A 12,562-nucleotide genomic window follows, 5' to 3' on the forward strand; every position below is an offset into this window, starting at 1 on the left:
ACTCTAGGGTGATACCTAGCCGTATAAACAATAGTAGTTCTATACTGGTTACATAGTTTGGTAAAGACTTTACTTTGAAATTGTACACCATTGTCCGTGATAAGATACTGAGGAGCACACAGGAGCACCGAACAGTAAGAAAATATTATTCTCCATAATTTCAACCACCTTATCTGCAGTGACACTACGTAAAGGAAAGAAACAAGCAAACTTAGTGAAGTAATCGGCAACCACCAGGATAAAACTATTCCCCTTAGAAGATCTAACCTAGGGTCCTCCATGGGTAAGAAGAAGTAGCACGAGGAGCATAGAAACCAGGTTGAGACTTTTGTTCAACTTTATGAGCAGCACAGACTGTACACCGTCTAACATATTTGGAAACATCGGCACGAAGTGGTGGCCAATAAAAGTATTGATTAATTCGAGCAACGGTTTTACTTACGCCGCAATGACCACTAGTTGAAAGATCATGGTTTTCGGAAATAATACGTTTCCTCTGAGACTTGGGTACGAGCATTCGCCAGTCTCCCAGAAGAGAGTTCGAAAGATCGGTATGTCTCACTCGTTTATAAACCAACTCACCCTGAACAAACCAAGACCGCAAATCAAGATACCAAGCTGATAACCTGTTCACCACCTTCAGTCTCCTGACCCAAGATCGCACCAACACCAAAATCAGAATCATCAGTTTGGACAGAAAAGGGAAGAGAAAAATCAGGACACGCGAGAATCAGAGCTGAAATCAGTTGTTGTTTCAGTCAGGAAAATGATTTCTCACATTCGTCAGACCACAAGAAAGGAGTATTTTTCTTAGTTAAGTTAGTTAGAGGAGTCAACATTGTCGAAAAGTTCGGTAGGAAGCGTCTATACCAACCAGTCATTCCAACGAATCTACGTACTTCGCGTACATTTTTAGGAGCTTGCATATTAACAATCGCTGAAACCTTATCCGGGTCAACCAACAATTCACTATCATTCACAACATAACCTAGATATTTTGATTCAGGTCGACAGAAATGACATTTCTTCTTCTTGAGAGTCAAGTTAGCACGCAGTTACCATATCGTCTAGGTAAGCAAAACAATAAAGTTCCAAATCTGCACCCAACACTCGATCGACTAACCTTTGAAAAGTAGCAGGAGAATTATGTAGACCAAACGGCATATGTGTAAAGTGGTAAAGACCGTGACCAGAAATAGTAAACGCTGTAATAGGCTTCGATTCAGAAGACAAAGGTATCTGCCAATAAGCAGTCCGAACATCCAAACTGGTTAAATAGTTAGCATCCCGTAATCTATCCAAGACGTTTATCCTCTTCCCTACATAAATTGTAGGGAAGAGGATAAACGTCTTTTTCTGTTACGGCATTCACCTTGCGGTAATCTACACAGAACCGATAACTACCTCCTTCTTTTTCACCAAAACAATAGGACTAGCCCAAGGACTATTTGATCGTTCAACCACTCCCAAACGAATCATATTATCCAATTCATCGTTAGCAACCTGCCTTAACACAGGAGAAAGAGGATTTTGAATCTTCGCAATCCTCTTGCATTATTGTAGGATCTAATAATAATGCAATTACTTCTTTTTCTGTACTTCGAACTTTGTACGCTTTTGCTATATTATTTGATTTACAAAACGTTGAAATATATGGATCTGAAGAATACATTAACGTATGAAAAAGATCAGTTATGTTTTGCAGGCGTGAAAATTTTCTCGTGTGGTGTTCTCTATATTTTCGCAAATCTTTATTACGAGCCTCCAAAGCTTCTTCAGAAAACATCCCTATGGGTAAAATTGTTGACTGGATTATCTCCGCTCCGTGTAATAAGATTTTATGTAAGCTGGAAGGCATGTAAAACCAAGGATATAACTGAATGTACGGATTTGCAGTATCTAAAGCGTATTCTTTAAATGCATCGACATTTATTGCATAACCGCAGGATATTGTTGTAAAACAAATTTAAGCCTCTTGACTAAATTTTCATCCAATCCAGTGATTTTTGCAGTTAATGCATAATTTTCAAAAAAACGACTGGCAGTATTGCCTTCATTAGTTGTTCCGTACCCAGGTTTAGTAATATCAATCAATATACCTAATTTTGCCTTCAAATCGTGTTGAATTTTCTTCTTAGTGTTTTCCATTGTTTTCTTGTCAGCTTCATCACGAATTTGACACTTTTTAATATCAATGCGATATGCAATGTGAAGTAAGCATTCCAAACTCCTGATCCAGGCATGTAGGGAGGAAATCCCATATTCATACGCGTTTTCGTTATTTGGAAATTTGTATTTGAGGAGCAGATTTTCTATATGCATTTTGTCCATTATTTACATTTTTCCAAAATAAACAAAACTTGTTGCATCCTTGCTGAATCATTTAGTAATAAATGAATATTCTTAGAAAACATAAAAAATCGTGTAAATACGATACCTATATGCAAAAAATCTAGTTTCAATTATTTCCCAAAAAAGTTGAAAAAAGCTTGGACTAACTGCATTTAGGTTGTCACTCAGAAACAAAATCCATTCTGACTTATTGTGGTCCAGTTTTATAAAGCTCAAATTATATTAGCGTGCGATTATTTACCATGGACGCATATTTCAACCATTGGGTTCACCGGAAATATGTTTAATCATGGAAATTAATCGAATGTTAATTAAATTTTATTAAGCTTTATAAAACCGGACTGTAGAGGTGTAATAACACAAAAAAGCTTAAAACTTAATAATGGTAGAAGAAGATAATAATTCATTTGGAATAAAAATATTTTATTTATTTTTATAAAAACTAGCAAGAAAGTAAACGAATCGCATACTATACGCCGTAAGGTTCTTCTTCCTCATTATTGCAATCGCATAACATATCACCCTCTTCAATACCATTATCTTCTTCAGCATCTAGTTGGTTATCATCAACGTTATCTGTCTCACCGCCATGGTAGGAGAAAACTGACTGTAACCATGTAAGTTCAGGATCATTGATCCAGTTTGCCCCTGAGAGTTCCACTAATAGATTTGAAAGGCTCTTAAGCTTTTTTGGTTTAATAGTATTTTGGAGTGCAACATTCGGTAATTGTATAGTACTCAACTTCTTTCCACGTTTTAATAGCGTCTGAAACGGTTTAGAAGGATCATCATTTCTATAAAACAACTCGGTTTTAAGTAAAATAATATTATCATTTTTAGATCGCTTGATAATTATTCGTTTTGCAGCACTAATCCCTTCAATTTTCTTTAAAGAATTTAATGCGACCTTGGCATCGGAAACAATCCAGTCTGTACCGAGCTTTCGAACTTCTCCTTTTTTTGAATAAATTTCATAGTATTTTAAAGGAGACTTTATTGTGGTGTACGATCGTATAACTTTTTCAACTTGCCCGAAAACACGGTCTGCTGGCAAATACGAATGTCCCCGTATTGGAAATATCACTACCACTGATTCAACAGATCTCGGAGCATCCCTGTGTAACCATAGCATAAGCATGTGCATCATATGCGCGTTTTTATTTTGTCCGGCACATCCATCTGCGAATAGCCTTATTTGCTTAATATCTGGCCCAAATTCTTCCTTATTAAGGAAATCGTGTAAAGCCGAACTTGTTTCTGCAGATCCCCTTTTCGCCTGGTGTTCCATCCACGTGTAGAATATTGGTTTTTTAATATCTACGTCAGTAACACAAAAACAATAAAAAGATAATTGCTGAGCATAAAATGCTGCTTGGATAGGAACTTTGGGTAAAACTTGTACTTGTTGGAGGTCAAAACAATATGAAGCACTGTGAGTAGGTTTTTCCTTCATTAGTTTAAAAAATTCTTTAGCTCGCACTTTATGTACACGTAGGGCAATTTTCAAGTTCTCTATCTCATTTTTAACTTTGCAATTGGTAATAGAAGTTTGAGTTCTAACACAAAAACCACACACGTCTGTGGCAGGGCTTCCGAATGCAATGTTAAACTTATTACTGAATATTCTGCTAAAGTACTTGTAATTTACTTTTAAATTTTCTACCGTATTTGCGTTGTACAGTTTCCATAACACAGTGATATTCAGTTCTGATGGTAAGTAAATTCGGGGAGATTTAGCGCGCCCGTAATGACTCTCATGTCCTTTTAATCCGGCTATAAATTTTTTCACATTTTCAAGTCTATCAACATTCTTGAAAGAGCGTTTGTCTCCCCCACGTTTTTCAACAATACCACAACCAGACTGAATTTTCTCAGCAATAGTATTAACACGTCTCTGAGGTACACTGAATACTTTTAGGAACAGTTTTTGGCAAATGTTAATTTTTTCCTGATCCTTCCAAACATACAAAAAGTATTAATAGTATTTTTTACATCTTGCAGGCAGAAAAAGAATACGAAGTATAACTTACAAAGTATTTTATAGTGAAATTATGGGATATCTTTTTTTCAGGTTTTCGATTTCTAACTCTCCTTGGTTTATCAATAGCTATAAAATTTCCTAGTTTATCATCTTGAAGAATTTTATTTTTTGTTTTAAAAAAATTATTTCTAATTTCTTTTATAATATCGTCTTTGCTTATTTCATGACATCGAAAATCTTTACGTTTATGGGTACAGGAAAAGTCAATGTGTTCCAAATTAGGGAAATGGTCTGAATGCCTTAACAAATGATAAAAATAAAAAAAACAATATATTTAATAAAAACATAACCAACAAAATTATTAAAACTTACCTAATTTCACTTTTACGCTGTTTTGCAGTAATATTTCTTTGTCGCTTTCTGGTTCCTCGGTCAACATCACCGACTACATGCTGTGCTTCACCGGTTCATTCATTATGTGAACGATCAACTTAGCTAATTAAGGGTTAATAAACGAAAACAGAATACTAACGAGTGACATTTAACGGATAGCGACAATCAAATAGCAGTTAGTCCACAGAAAATAAATCGGTCTGCAAAATCTTGTAGACGAAGGTTTTGGATTCTGCCATACGACTGCTTTATTTTTTGTTGAGTTTACTTGTAAGGGTACTAGGCACACCGACAACAAAAACGCATCTGTTTGTGAAGTTGATACGTTTTCAAATTTTTGCTTGTATAAAGAGTGGCCGGAACTTCCATCATATCCCCATTTATAAAGAAGCGTTAGTTCGTTGCCAATATTTTCAAGATTTTGCAAAATTACTGTATCTATTGACTTTATTAATCTACTGCTTGCGTGATCAGCTAAACATTGTAGTGTAACTTTGGCAGACGTTTCGTTAATTGCAATGTATTCTTCTTTCGGGTAACATTCTTTCTTGGCTTTTAATAATTTGTCGTAACTAGGGTATATGTTTGCTTGACGTACCTTTGCTCCAGATTGCATTAATTTGTAGGAATGCTTTGTGAACCCACTATCTATGTACAATGCAAGCGCTTCTTCGGTTGTGTATTTTATTGGTTGGTTCGGTGAAGACTGCATTGTTTTTTTTTATAATAGTTGCTCTGGTAGGTGAGTGATCTGCAACTTCCTTTACTATTTTAGCACCGTCTCTGCGTCCAGATTTAACTAAGCTTGTTTGTACTGCAAACGATAATTCTTCTTGAGAATGGTGTTCCACTAAGGGTTTCACTTTTCTTCTTTTTAACATTGGCGTTAAATGGGAACACAATTTGTAAGGACCTTGAGGCTTGCTGGTAGATGGTCATGGCTGTGACTGTGCATGTAAAATAGTAAATTCTTCAGATCCATTTAACCAATCTGAAAAACTCGACTCGAAAATTGCCAGAGTGCGATTTGATTGCTTCCAGTAAGGCGATAATTTGGAGTTGATATTCTTGATTTGCTTATTCCTAGTAGCCATATTTTCGATCTCCGAAGGTTCATGTTGCCTCAATTTATCCATGATATAAAGAAAAACCGCAGAATTCTTTTCTTTTAATAATTTTCCGGCCCGCCAAACATCAAATATAGATTTCCTAAGAATGGATATCTTCTCTAAAAAATCATAAAGTTGTGTTAGGCAAATTATGGCAAATAATTTTCATTGGGCTGACAAACTAAGATGTTTTGCAACATAAAAAAAAATAATTCGTTTGAGTTCTCGGTGAATCTGATATACTTTATCAACTTTAACCCCTTCACGCCCCTGACGCCAACGGTGGCGTTCTAGTAATGTGACTGCTATTCACCAAGAACGCCAACGGTGGCGTCATAACGAAAATTCACTTTTAACAATTTTAATTTTTCACCTCAAGTTGGTGTTGCAGAGATTATTTTCAATTTAATTCTGAGCGTGAAGGGGTTAAAATTGGCTGGGTTGCGGTATTGAAGTCAGTGATAATGACCGATTTCAATAATTATTTTACAGAAATGAGTCAATCTAATTATCAAACTATAAACTAGATAAGTTGAGTACATACCTATAGGACAATTAAATGGTCGCACAAATTAATATCACTTAAAATATTTTGAAATCACAGCGCTAAATACACGAAAGTCGGTAAATAATGTAACCAAATGCAGTCGGCCGAGGGTGCACTTAGGTCACTAATTACCAGTCGACCTAAGGGGCTGGGGATTTTATGATACTACCTGGCCATCAATTGAACATTCTATCAATAGTATTTACAAGAATTATCGTTATTCTTAGAAGTACAGTTTGACCGAAATCGTTCGCGTAGATTTGAATAAACGACCACTGTGCGCCGGCGTGATAGCCCGAGAGCTTACCACGAGGCAATTCGCCCTCCTGAATTCGCCCTAGTGTCATCATGTTTTATGATCGTTAAATCCAGAAAGTTTATTCTGTTGTTGTTTTCTAATTCTACTGTGAATTGTAAATTGTTGTGTAAAGTGTTTATGTAGTTGTGTAGGTCTTGTATTATAGTGTCGTCGTTAACGAAAACTAAGATATCATCTACATACCTTGTCCAAAAATTATGTTGTTTATGTATGGATTTCTGTTGTTTATTATTTGTTCTTTTACAATTTTATTAAGGAAGATATCAGCGAGTACACCACTCAGTGGTGATCCCATAGGCAAGCCGTCTTTGTACTTATAGAAGGTATTATTGAATTGGCAGATTCGCCATCTGTTGATTTCTTTTTAAAACTTTTAACAGCTCCAAACGCCTCGCCCGTCTTTCCGCTTTGAGCACCATCTGCATTTATATCCAATAACTTCACTTTTATTGTTTCCGTTTTTATCGATATTCCGGAAAGTTCGATCGCCATTAACATTGGAGAAAACTTCTCAGGTAAACCCGCCAATAATAATGATCGGACCCATTCATCATCGATATTGAACCCTGTTCTTCGGAGTCTCTGCGAGGTTTCAATAACTTGATTCACATAATGTTCCATTGATTCACTATTTTCCAATCTTAACGAAATAAGCTTCTTTAGTAAACCAATTCTTGTAAATCCCGTTTCTGCGTATAGTTTTTGCAACGTTATCCACATGTGCCGTTTTTGTTTCTCATACAGGAACATATAAACTAGGATCGAGCGTTAAAACTAATATCGCCTTGGCTTTTGATACCTGCTCTTCCGACTTTTCTGTTCCCTCGATACAGTCAGACAGTCCCTCGAGAATAAAGAAATTTTCAACCGCGAACGCCCACTCATCGTAATTTTCCCTACCGTTTAATCTCGGTACGCTTGATAAGTAATTCGCCGTCAACCTGACTCAGCGAGTCTCGATCGGCCGGTCGCTTCCTTCCGATGGTGTTGGATGGAGATGTCGCTTGCTTGTTTCCCGCGACTACGGCACCTCTGGTTGGAGTCGGCTCAGTGTTAATGGCTTCTAGTGCCATTCTCGGCCTAACCGGAGTAGGGGGGGCTCCAGGGGTGAAGAAGGTGGTCTCTTCTTCCCTCGCATACTTAGGGTCCCCGTCTTGTCAACGCTGGTTTCGGTACGCGGGTGACTGTAGGTCGTGTCTTTCGCCTTCTTTGCAGAGGCATCTCGAGGTTTTGTGGGGTCTGCTTTTTAGAGCTCACTGTATCGGTCGAGAGGGAGCTAGATGATGTTGCTCCTGTTGCTGATTTGGGCTGGCCGAATGTGGAAGGCTTCGGGGACGTCTTTATGTGGAAGGTTTTAAAGACACATTCCTTTACCTTCTCCCTGGCCCGCTTTAGAAAGCCAGCATATTCCGGCTTTTCGCGGAGATGGCGGATTTGATGTTCTGTCAATCCGGTTGCAGACTTTACCTCTTTGATCGATATTACACCGCCCTTGCTTTTGGCTTCGATCATAGCGATCTTTTCCATTAGCTGTGGTTCAGGTACTGCGGTTTTTGCTTCTAGCGCTCGTTGGTACTCGACCGGGTGAGCGCGCCTCTCATGCTGCCTAACGGCAGAGAACCGGTCGAATGCGATATAACAATAAAGACACTTCGTGCAGTCTCGAGCCATACCTTGAACTATCTGGGTCTGGGCCCATAACCTATTGAAGGTTTAACAAGGAGACATCGCAGTTGACTCTTCACCAATTTTGATGAATTTTTTTATGGTGAATCTATATTGAATATAAGTAAGTTCCCCCAGAGCTTTTGATCGAATGGCCCTTCTAAAGGGAGTTATTAATTTTTTAAAGTTACGATTTTTGAGAGTTGTTGTTATAAGCTATAAAGCGAAGCCGTCTTGCGTATCTGTCCGTAGTGCAGTGAATGAATACCGCGCTCCTGTGCAGGAAGCCCAGGATCGGGAATCGGAATACTCCTAATCTATTGTTTTATTTATATCAATATATAAGTAATTATATTTATATATAATTGTAATTTTTTAATAATTCCTTTTAATAAAACCTCATAACACGTGTTTTCTGTTTCAAAGGATATAATAAAGGATAATCGCTTTTATCATATACACATACTACATTATACAAATTATGTATATACCTGAATATTTACGTTGAACAATAAGTTGGATGATAAATCGAATAGAAACACGAAAAACATAGGTGTTTTTTGCACACTGCACATCTTATAAACGCACATGATTTGCAATCACATTTCGATGTGCGAACGGTAGAAAAACAAATTTCATTTACATTTGAAAATATTGTTCTGTTCGGGATTAATTTTGATGCATACCACGCGTATTGAATCATCGGCTGGAAAACAGAAGCGGATAGCTGGTTATGAATTAAAGAATGAATTTTTATGGCATCATCTCTTGTAGACAACTGGAAGTTGTTTTCCAATACTTCAACACAATTTTGAATTTTTTTGATGAAATTTTTAACTTGGCGGAAAAAGTACACGTCACACGGTTGACAATAAGGGGTGCAGTGGGGTGGAATAATTTCAAGTGTTGAACTGCAATTTCCATCGTCATCCGTAAATATACTGTTAAAGTGTGCAGTATCTGTTTGACCACCCCACGAGTCTAGAATTATTAAAAATCTGTTCTGCTTACAGTATTGTGTAACTACATTTTTAACAAAACTGGTGAAATGTTCTTTTGTTAATTTTCCAGATTTGGACGCGGTAACAAATATATTTCCGTAGTTGTTACACAATTCTTCAACGTTAGCAGAAACACGTGGACCAAACACCCCTTTTGGCTCTTGCATGCACAGAAAAACTTTTGGCAGAAGTTTTCCGGATGCAGTTAATGCGTACTGTGCCGTATAACTGTGTGTGACTTTATTAAAGTCACCCAGAAAAACATCCACCATCTTTTGCCCTTTTGTCGCCAAGGTTCCGTGTTGATAACAAAATCAGGGGAGAAACTTTTAATTATATTTGCTACACGCTTCTGAAATTTTTCAGCTTCTTTCCATATTGTCGGCAAATCCAATGCTTTTGTAGACTTTAGGTAACGTGTTACTTTTCGTTGACGAATAGAATGGGTCGTCTTAAACTTCGTCACCCAAGTAGGCGTTGCTGTAAATTTAAAGTGCGGCCCTTGAAACTGTGTAGCAGCTTGAGTTGCCCATTGCTGTAGTATTCTTGTGGATACTGGACGCATTAAATCCCTCGCTTCTACAAAGCGGTCGTAGGTCCACTTATTAATCATAAAATATTTTTCTTTTTTACCACCACCTTGATCGATTTGCTGTTGCCACTTTTTTAGATCGGTTTTATTCTTAAGCGCAGTCCCTCCTTTTTGTTGAATTGTACGTAAAGACCGATTTGGATGGTCTCGTACCATTTTTAATATTTTAATTTTTGTGTTAATTGGAATAAAATGTTTTGTCCTAGAGGTTTCCATTGGGGTGTATTCTTCTTCACTACTTTGCGAAGTGGCTGTATCCAAAAATATGGAAGAGGAGGTGCTATCTTGCAATTCTACTACAGCATTTGTTAATGGAACGTCTTCGTCCGGCAAAAATAACTCATCTTCTGTAAAACAGTTTTCTCCCAAAGTTTTTACAATACATTGGGCAAACTTCTCCCCTAAAATAGATGCCTTCGGCGACATTGATTCACTTGCCGCGTCATTTAAAGTTTTCATTTTTTTTAATATTTGGAAACAAACGTGCATACCGTCTGTAATATCCTATTTGTCGTTTAATTGCATGAAACTTACAATTAACGTTTCTTCTTCCAGAACCCCTTCATGTTCAACAATTGTTGACGGTTGCTTTTCAATTGATACTGTATCCATATTATCCAAGAAAATAATCCAAACATCAATATCTATTAATCGTTATCCAAAATCGCTGCTCAATAATCAGTATCCAATAAATCGTTGTCCAAAAATCACTATTCAATAATCGTTATCTAATAATCACTAACCGATAAGGCGTAAAGAATTAAACTATTGAAAATACGTCAATAACATGATCATATTCGCATTTCCTAAAAAAAAAAAAAAAACCAGGACAATTTCCTTTTTCCTTTGAAACAGAAAAAAAATTCCAAATAGTGATAATAATAAAGTAAGACGGCTTCGCTTTATAGCTTATAACAACAACTCTCAAAAATCGTAACTTTAAAAAATTAATAACTCCCTTTAGAAGGGCCATTCGATCAAAAGCTCTGGGGGACTTACTTATATTCAATATAGATTCACCATAAAAAAATTCTTCAAAATTGGTGAAGAGTCAACTGCGATGTCTCCTTGTGAGACTTGAGTACGAGCATTCGCAAGTCTCCCAGAAGAGAGTTCGAAAGATCGGTATATCTCACTCGTTTATAAACCAACTCACCCTGAACAAACCAAGACCGCAAATCAAGATACCACGGATCCGAAATAGGAAGAGTTATAGTACTATTCGATGACATAACATTAACCGAATCCAAAGTAGGTACCGAACGAGAAAGTAGATCCGGCACAACATGATCTTTCCCCTTTCTGTGAGTGATAGTAAAATTATATTGCTGAAGCTTGATGGCCCACCGAGCTAAACGACCAGAGGGATTCTGATGTTTATTCAACCACACCAGTGAATAGTGGTCCGTAACAACAGTAAAATGAGAACCCTCGATATAAGGACGAAATTTTTCAATGGCCCATAATACAGCTAAACACTCCTTTTCAGTAGTAGAATAATTTCGCTCGGCTTTATTCAACGAACGGCTAATATAGCTGATAACCTGTTCACCACCTTCAGTCTCCTGACTCAAGACCGCACCAACACCAAAATCAGAGGCATCAGTTTGGACAGAAAAAGGAAAAGAAAAATCAGGACACGCGAGAATCGGAGCTGAAATCAGTTGTTGTTTCAGTAAGGAAAATGTAAGAACATTCGTCAGACCACAAGAAAGGAGTATTTTTCTTAGTTCAGTTAGTTAGAGGAGTCAACATTGTCGAAAAGTTCGGTATGAAGCGTGTATACCAACCAGTCATTCCAACGAATCTACGTACTTCGCGTACATTTTTAGGAGCTTGCACATTAACAATCGCTGAAACCTTATCCGGGTCAACCAACAATTCACTATCATTCACCACATAACCTAGATATTTTGATTCAGGTCGACAGAAATTACATTTCTTCTTCTTGAGAGTCAAGTTAGCACGCAGTTAGCATATCGTCTAGGTAAGCAAAACAATAAAGTTCCAAATCTGCACCCAACACTCGATCGACTAACCTTTCAAAAGTAGCAGGAGAATTATGTAGACCAAACGGCATACGTGTAAAATGGTAAAGAGCGTGACCAGAAAGCGCTGTTGTGTGAGCGCCACCTTTTGGGCGCCGGTAGAAATTGAACCGTCGAACGTTAAAACGATAAAATTGGATCGATCTTTTTGGATCGATCTCTTATCGTCGCCACCCTCAATGCGATAACACGCGAGTTGTTAGATTTTGTAATTTGTGAAAGTAAAACCTTTGTGTGATTTAGGGAAGGGAAAGAGAATTGGGTAAATATAGCAAGAATTTCTTTAATTCAGTTTATTTTTTATTATTTCTATTAATTTTGCTTTGAATCAGCACCCCTCTTTTTTTTTATTTTGTCCCGGCATTTATTGCTGCGTGAACATTGGTCCTTCGAGCCGGATCGCATTCCGGATTTATTTTCGTTATCATTTTCATTTATTTTTCTTATTATTTTCATTATTTTTGGGGACTGGAGGGGCGTACTCATTTTCTCTCGAACCTTTGCTCTAGCCTTGTCGTCTCTTCAACCCTGAAGTGCCGGGCGCCCGACGCGCCC

The sequence above is a fragment of the Onthophagus taurus genome, chromosome 8 (genome assembly GCF_036711975.1).
Source record: "Onthophagus taurus isolate NC chromosome 8, IU_Otau_3.0, whole genome shotgun sequence".
NCBI lineage: Eukaryota > Metazoa > Arthropoda > Insecta > Coleoptera > Scarabaeidae > Onthophagus > Onthophagus taurus.